Here is an 8330-nt window from a genome sequence, read left to right as displayed (position 1 = left end):
AGCCATGGCCGCTGAGCCTGCGCGTCCGAAGCCTGTGCTCCGCAACGGGAGAGGCCACAACAGTGAGAGGCCCGCGTACTGCAAAAAAAAAAAAAAAAAAAACCAAAACGAGAAAAAACAGTGGTTGGTTTTTACACATGATTCTCTGGAAGGAATGATCAAATCTGTGTTTGATTATTCTATTGCCTGAAGCAAAAACCTTACCTGAAACAAAATTGTACAAACGTAAGTTTATTTCTGTCACCCTCATTTTCTCCATGCTGCCCAGGCTACCCTTTATCAATAGTGCTGCTTGTCTCTCCTCAGGCTTTATACCCTCATCCTCTCTCCTTTTCAAAACCTGTTCTTGGAAACATAATATTCCAAAGTATTTAAGAGTGACAGCAATTAAAAGGTATGAGACCATTTGTCTTAACATGGCTTAATTAAGAATATACATCAGCTGAGGCCCCCGGACCGGCTTCCGTGGTTGCCATGACGGCGGCCGTGTTCTTGGCTGCGCCTTCGTTACCTTTGCGCCTGCGCTCGCCCTCTGCATTTTCACCATCGCCACCGCCATTGCGCATCATCTTCCCCGTCATTGGAGCTTCCTTCAGGTTGGTGTCTCTACTGCTTTACTCCCTTGTTTGGTTCATGGTAGCAACCATTGCTGACGACAAAGATGGACCAATACAGAAATATCTGCTGATCTTTGGAGTGTTAGTCTCAGTCCTTATCCAAGAAATGTGCCGTTTTGCATATTATAAACTTTTTTTTTTTAAAGCCCGTGTGGGCTTGAAGAGTATAAACCCAGGGGAGACAGCACCTTCTATGTGACTAATGGCTTATGTTTCTGGTTTGGGCTTTGGAATCATGAGTGGAGTATTTCCCTTTGTAAACACCCTGTCTGACTCTTTGGGTCCGGGCACGGTGGGCATTCATGGAGACCCTCCTCAGTGCTTCCTGAATTCAGCTTCCATGACGCTGGTGATCATATTGCTGCACGTGTTCTGGGGCACTGTGTGTTTGGATGCCTGTGAGAAGAAAAAGTGGTACGCCCTTCTTGTAGTTCTTCTCCCCTATCTGCTGGTGTCAGCCCTGAGCTTCATAAATCCTCGTTATGGATTAAAGCTGGTGTCGGCATACATCATCCTCGTGCTCATGGGCGTCTGGAGAGTCTTCGTTTCTGCCGGAGCCTGAAACTCTGCCAAGACTAGGACTCCGTCCTCTTCAAGAAGCGCTCCAGATAACCTCCAAGGACCGGCGCTTCTGAAACAGTAAGCTGAGCCTTTAGAAGAAGCGCAACTGTGTCTTCTTCTAAAGGTACATTTTCCTGGTGAAATTTAGAATAAACAGTACTATCTAGATACGGTATGGCTTTCATGCAACGGCTTTCTGAAAGGGATACATCAGTGGTGTGCAGCCTGGCTGCAAGTTGGAATCACCTGGGAAAACATAAAGACTAATGTTCTGGGCTCCACCCTCCAGATTTAATTTGTCTGGGCATTTGGTAATTTTTTAAAGCTTCTTAGATAAAACTCCGATGTGCAGCCAGGTTGAGAACTGTCCACGTCCAAATAGGAACTTTCTGAGAACACCATAAGTAAATAAGAATGAGATGTTTAGCTATCTCCTAACTCAGTTTGTGTTGAGCAAGTGACTATCTGAATGTCAAATAGAAGTCCTAGTTGGCCCTTGTCTTTTTAAGTTCTGAAGTCACAAAAGGCTAAAGGGCTATCATCTCTGAACTGTTTTCTTGTACTTCACTAGTACTGTTTTATGAGAACTTGGTAGGCTGTGCTTCTAACTACATCTTCTGTAAGTCTTTCCTGGGTCTGCCCCAAAGCAGTGTTTACTCACTGAGTGCTAGTTGCATCTCTGAGCAGCTCTGCAGGTTGCTGAGTGATGTACCCTGGGACAGGCTTCACTGCAGCTGGTGGAAGTTTACTGAAAGCAGGAGGAAAGCAAGCCACTAGGGTGGTGTTGCCACTTTGAGTTTGCTCCTGTAATACTGACTAGCGCTTCCGCCCAAATAGTATAGTGGAAAATTGAAAATACGTCTTAAACTGCCATGTTCATGCTTTTACATAATCCATGTAATCTTTAGATCCAGTAAATGTCTCTGAGTTTTGGTAGCAGATAAAGCATTCACTTTATAGGAATATCTAAGATGTTTTTTTAATCCTCCAGACAACCCTTTTGGTTTCCTTTATAAAGAGGAATTGTGCCTTTTCTAATTAGAAATTGTTCCAAGTTGATGGTTTTTAGGGAGCTGATGGTGTGAAATGGAAATTCCCTACACGTTAAAGTGAGAACTTCAGTGAATCGCATATGTGCAGTAGAACAGCCCAAAGAAATAGAAGCAGCAATGAAAGGGTTCACCAGTGACATGAGGGGTGGAAGAAATTTGACAATACTGTGGTGGGGAAGAATAATGGACATGTTTAAAATGGATGTGGCCGGTATTTTGGCCTAGACTCACATCTTTCCATGGACCAGAACCTTTCATGCAAACTAGACCTTTATCAATGAAATCCCCTCTCATGTTTAAATTATTTGAATTTCTCAATCTAGGGGTTCAGGAGGAGTAGGGTTTCTAGCAAGACTGTAAACTGTCCCATAAGCAATTCTAGTTATTCCCCTAAAGTTTATTTCAGCACTAATACCAATGCTACCTCTGGGGTGTGCAATTTTCCACTTTTACACAAGATTTTCTTTAGACTAGGTGAGTCATACAAGCGTCAAGGACATGGAGACTGAACAGTAAATTTGGTTTGTAGAGCTGAGGGGAACAAGATACCCACTGAACTGGGGTTCATTCCTATTGGAGCGAGGTGTTGTTTAATAAACAGAATAAGAAAAATGTGGAGTTGGTTTATTACTGTTGACTTACAAATCTCTTAAGTGGATAGTCTGATAAAATATTTGTGGATCTGCAAAGTCTAGAAAAGTCTGAGAATATTAATATTACTCCTGCTTGAGCTCTGAGGATGTCCTCGGTGCATTGGTAGTTTAATATTAAGTAAAGAATCTGGGATATTGGAAAATCTCATTTATAAAAACATCTTGGGCAAGAAGAAAATTTTCTTTGCTGGTGAGACTGTTGTCTTAGTTCCAGAAATTATTTGATAATCCTTGATTACCTGGGAATAGAGAAACTTTGTAATCCTTATTTCCCTCGCGAGCGTGGCCGTAGCCAGCTTAGGCACTATTGTTGCAAACAGTCTTGATTTGCCTATGCCAAGGAAGCCCGGGGGAGAGTAGTCTACCTCTGTTGCTGTGGATATATTGAGATGTGCTTTTTTAATTTTAAATTTTATTTTTGGCATGTGTTATCTGTGATGAGCTTTCCGTGCCCTGATGCTGTTTGGAGAGGAGGTGGTGGTGGTAATCTTGTATGTTCTCCCCTACACAGGGCTTTCTCAGTTTGGAGGGAAATGTGGCTATATTCCAAGCTGACCTTGGAATGTGAATGTCGTTGCAGCCCTTGACTATGTTGCCACGGGAATAACACAGATTGATTTTGGATCCCTAATAAGTTTGTATTTTAACCCATTGGAATTGGTGGTTGTAACTGGAGAAGTTTTGTTACCCTTGATCCTGGCCTGCCTGACTGGCAATTTAGTAGTAGCAGCCTCCTTTAGAGCATCTTCACGAAAACATGGCTAAAAGGAATAAATGGTATTTGCAGACTGTATAGAAAGTGGCTTTTGCTCCCAATGTTTTATTTTTGTTCTCAAGCACATTTCAGTATTTGCTCAGAGTGGAAGATACACATCAAAAGTGCTAGGGGTTCTTATCCGTAGAGTTGGTTCGGTACAAGCAGTCATGATAGAATCTGCCTTCTACCTGGTATTCTTCCCACTTGCCTCAAACTAGCCCCAAGACAGGGACTGGCAGTTAGAGTGGGCCTGATGGCTCCAGGGAAACCAGGGCTCCACCATTCCTAACTCCAGGTAGACAAAGAAGATGTCACAACAAAACTATTTTAAAGTTCTTTGCTTAGTGCACTTTGTTTATGATTGCAATGTTTATATTATATTTCTCATTTAATAAGAGACTTCATGCCATTAAATTTAGTGTTTAGAGGGGTGGGAACTGTCTTTATGGACAATATGTAGCATTTCATATAAGTTATACTGTTATGTCATATATACCTTGCAATATCAGACCTTGCATTCAATACACAATGCAATAAACTCTTTCCAGCCCTGTATTTTTCAGTGAACAATAAAAAGATTGTCACTTAAAAAAACAAAAGAGGACTTCCCTGGTGGTGCAGTGGTTGAGAATCTGCCTGCTAATGCAGGGGACATGGGTTCAAGCCCTGGTCTGGGAGGATCCCACATGCCGCGGAGCAACTAGGCCCGTAAGCCTAGGCCCAGAGCCTGCGCGTCTGGAGCCTGTGCTCCGCAACGAGAGGCCACGATAGTGAGAGGCCCGCACACCGCGATGAAGAGTGGCCCCCGCTTGCCACAACTACAGAAAGCCCTCGCACAGAAACGAAGACCCAACACAGCAAAAATAAATTAATTAATTAACAAACTCCTACCCCCAACATCTTAAAAAAAAAAAGATTATAGATCAGCTATGTCAACATGAATTAGTTGTTTGTTCCAGGAAACTTTGCCTGGGAAAGATAAAGCTACAAACCAATTAAAAAAGAAAAAACTTGGGCTTCCCTGGTGGCGCAGTGGTTGAGAGTCCACCTGCCGATTCAGGGGACGTGGGTTTGAGCCCTGGTCCCCAGGAAGACCCCACATGCTGCAGAGCAACTAAGCCCGTGCACCTAGAGCCTGTGCTCTGCAACAAGAGAAGCCACCGCAATGAGAAGCCCGTGCACTGCAATGAAAAGTAGCCCCCACTCACCGCAACTAGAGAAAGCCCGCACACAGCAACAAAGACCCAACGCGGCCAAAAATAAATAAATAAATTTATCTTAAAAAAACAAAAGAAAAGCATTTGTTTAAAAATAAAAGAAAGCTAAAGTCTTTACAATGGGCCACAAGGATGACAAAGTCTATACAACACAGCCCCACCCCAGCCCTATTGCCTCAATGACTTCACCCCTACTGCCCTCCTACCAGCTCACTCTACCTCACCATTCCCATATCCTGCTCTTCTCAAACATTCCAAGCATGAGCTTGCCTTACAATCTTTGCTCTTGCTATTTGCTCTGCCCAGACACCAGTATGGTTCACACCCTTGCCTTCTTCAGGTCTTTTTTAAAATATCACCTTTTCAGTGAGGCCTCCCCTCATCATCCTTCTAAACATTTCAGCCTCCATGACAGTAATCCCACGTTTCCTCCTTAATACCTATCACTTTTTGATTTACAATATACAGTAATTTACTTATTTATTTTGGTATTGTCTATCTCCTGCTACTAGAACATAAGCTCCTTGAAGGCAGGGATTTTTGTCTTGTTTTGTTCATTGCTGTATTCCCAGTTCCTAGAACAGCCAGTATGTAGTAAGCACTCAATTTTTATTGAACGAATTAATGGGCAAACCCCGTGTCTGTAGCCTGACCAGCTGGTCAGATGATGGTTCTAATCACTGATCTAGAAGTATGAGAGGTGGGGAAGAGAAGCTTATGAACTCAGTATGGGATCATTTGCCCAGTACCACAACTGTAATATTAAAAGCATGATACTTTTACATATGTCAAAACTGTTAGCAAAATTTCAACTTTCTTAGAAAAAGAGGGACCAAACTCCTCTCTGAGAGAACCACCTACAGAATTACAGAGCTACACTCACTGATGGGGCATGTGCATTGGTTTCCTGCAAGTCAACCAATAACACAGTGAATCACTATACATCAAGAAGATGCCAGCAACTCTGCCACTGTTCAACATGGCATAGGACATATAGTGATGTGGATACTCGGAATAAATATGTTTGGGGATTCTGTTTGAGGTCTTGTGTATCTAGACACAGGATTGGCAAATAATCGTCAGATAATGTTAAGGTAATTTACTCAACTTTTCATCTAACAAAGGTTAACATTTATTGCCCAAATTATAAATCAAATATCAAATAAGAGGTAGACTAATGGAGAATAAAATGGGTTAAATTGCAGAGAAAATGCTAGCAAGGTGCAGTTAACTTCTTGGTACCTAAATTTGTTTTCCTTTGTTTCCTTCACAATTTAGAAACCCTAATCAACTCTAAATAGTGTTTTTCAGCCCCGGCTGAGAACAAGTTTTCATAAATCTGTATTTCTCAAACTTTAGCATGCATCAGAATCACCTGGAAGACTTGTTATTGCTGGGCACCAAACCTGGAGTTTCTGATTCAGTAGGTCTTGGATGAACCCCAAAATTTGCATTTCTAACAAGTTTCCAGGTGATGTAAATGCTTCTAACAAGTTTCCAGGTGGGACCACACTTTGAGAGTCACTGTAAGTCAATAAGACTTTCCTGGACTGATTTGTGACCCATTTGACCATTTCAACTGGGCTCTTTGCTGACTCCGAGCTGAAATTTGTTGAGTTGAATATATGAATATAGAACCAACAAATGGTATAAAATTAATGCAAATTATTTTTTAAACCTTTTACTTAATTTGGTTTAATTTTGACATTTTTCATCATAAGTCTGTCAGTTTCTTTTTCTTCTCTTTTTTTGTAATTTTTGGTTAAAATGGAAGTGAGCATTTACATTTGTATGATGGGATAAATATTTTTCATTGCTGAGCTAAAAGCACAGTACCATGTGCTTTTAGTTTTCTCTCGTATACTAACTTTTTGTTTTCTCCTAAAGTTAGTAATTGCCTCATTTTTAATTTTGCTTAGTTTTCTGTGACCTATCACTAATGTGCTTCTTGATATTTTCTAAATGATCAGACACATTGGATGATCACATAATACATTTTTTTTTCTTAGATACCCCACTCCAACTTCCTGCTCTAATCTGACAAGTAGTTTTCTAGGTTGGCTGCATAATTGTTATCCTAGAATATGCGTTGTCATTTTCCTGTGTTGGATCCACTACTTCCTAATCCCATGTCTTCCTATTTCTTGATTTACTTTCTTACTTTGTTGAAGCATTTACTCCAGTTGCATCATAAGAAAGAAAACAGGGTGAAATAAATTTTGTGAGCTGACACATGCCTGAAAAATTGCATGTTCTTGACTGGATGGGTACAGTATTTTGACTAAAATTTATTTTCATTTCAATTTTTGAAGATTTTGCTCTATTTATTTTTCTAACTCCATTGTTGCTAGTGCAAATTCAGATGCTATTCCAATTTTCTTTTTCCTTTCTATGTGACTTTTGACTTTTCTCAAACTCTTAGGATCTTCCCTTTCACCAGGTGTTCTGAACTTTCACATTAATGTGCCTTATTGGAGTTTTTCTCATGGGCTGGGCACTGAGTGGGATATTTCAGTTGAGGAACTCACACATTTCAACTTTGAGAAATTTTTTTATATGGTTTATTTGATAACTTCCTATATGTGTCTGCGGAACTCCTATTAAGTAGATCTTGAGGGTCTTTTATTACCCTTTAAATCCCTTATTGATTCTTTCCAATTTTCCATCTCTTTGTCTTTTTTTTAAAGCTTTATAGGTGTTTTTGCAACTTTATCTTCAAAGCCTTCTGTTGAATTTTTATTTTAATTAAATTTTATTTTATTTTGTATGCAAGTTTATTTCAATTTAATTATTTGAATTAAATATTTATTATATATTTAATTTCAGGGAGCTCTTCCTTTTCTCTTTCAGAGCATCCTCTTATATCTTGAGATCATTAACTACAGCTTCTTGGATATTCTTTGCTGCTTCATGTATTATTTCTTTTTCATCCAACTTCTTTTTTTTTTTCATAGTTTGATTCCTCTCTTTCATTTCGAAGCTATTTCTCTACCTCAGCAGATCTCAAACATTAACCTACATCAGAATCATCTGAAAGGCTTATTAAAACACAAGAGTACAGGGCCTCATCCCCAGAACGTTTGATTCAGTAGGGCTAGGATGGGGCCAGAGAATTTGCATTTCTGACAAATCCCCAGGTGCTGCTGATGCTACTTGTGCAGGGACCACACTTTGAGAACTACTGTTTGAGCTGATATAGGGTTGTAAACCTCACAGAGTAAAAATTACTGATGTGTGTACAGATTAAGGACCTGCTTCTGGGTTCTCTGCTTAGATCCTTCATCAGCAGAACCCCTGACACTGTGGTTTTAACAAAACCCCAGAATTCAGTGCTTTGTGAATTGGGCTTAGAATGGACTCAGTTTGGATGATAGTGATTTTAAATTTTTCAATATATTTTATGCAAATAAAATCTATAACATACAAAAATATGACACCCTTATAATTCCAAATTTTGTGCTTATAAAATAAAC

General features: G+C 40.1%; 1 pseudogene across 1 annotated transcript; it reads left to right on the top strand.

Annotated features, from left to right (window-relative positions):
* The first annotated feature begins 474 nt into the window (after positions 1-474).
* On the top strand, positions 475-1229 carry LOC309822395 (gamma-secretase subunit APH-1B-like; annotated as a pseudogene). Its single transcript has one exon. The product of its transcript is annotated as a gamma-secretase subunit APH-1B-like (transcript).
* Positions 1230-8330: the final 7101 nt, after the last annotated feature.

Source organism: Grampus griseus (genome assembly GCF_964374135.1).
Source record: "Grampus griseus genome assembly, chromosome: 5".
In the NCBI taxonomy this organism is placed as follows: domain Eukaryota; kingdom Metazoa; phylum Chordata; class Mammalia; order Artiodactyla; family Delphinidae; genus Grampus; species Grampus griseus.
This window is presented reverse-complemented; position numbering and strand designations above follow the sequence as displayed.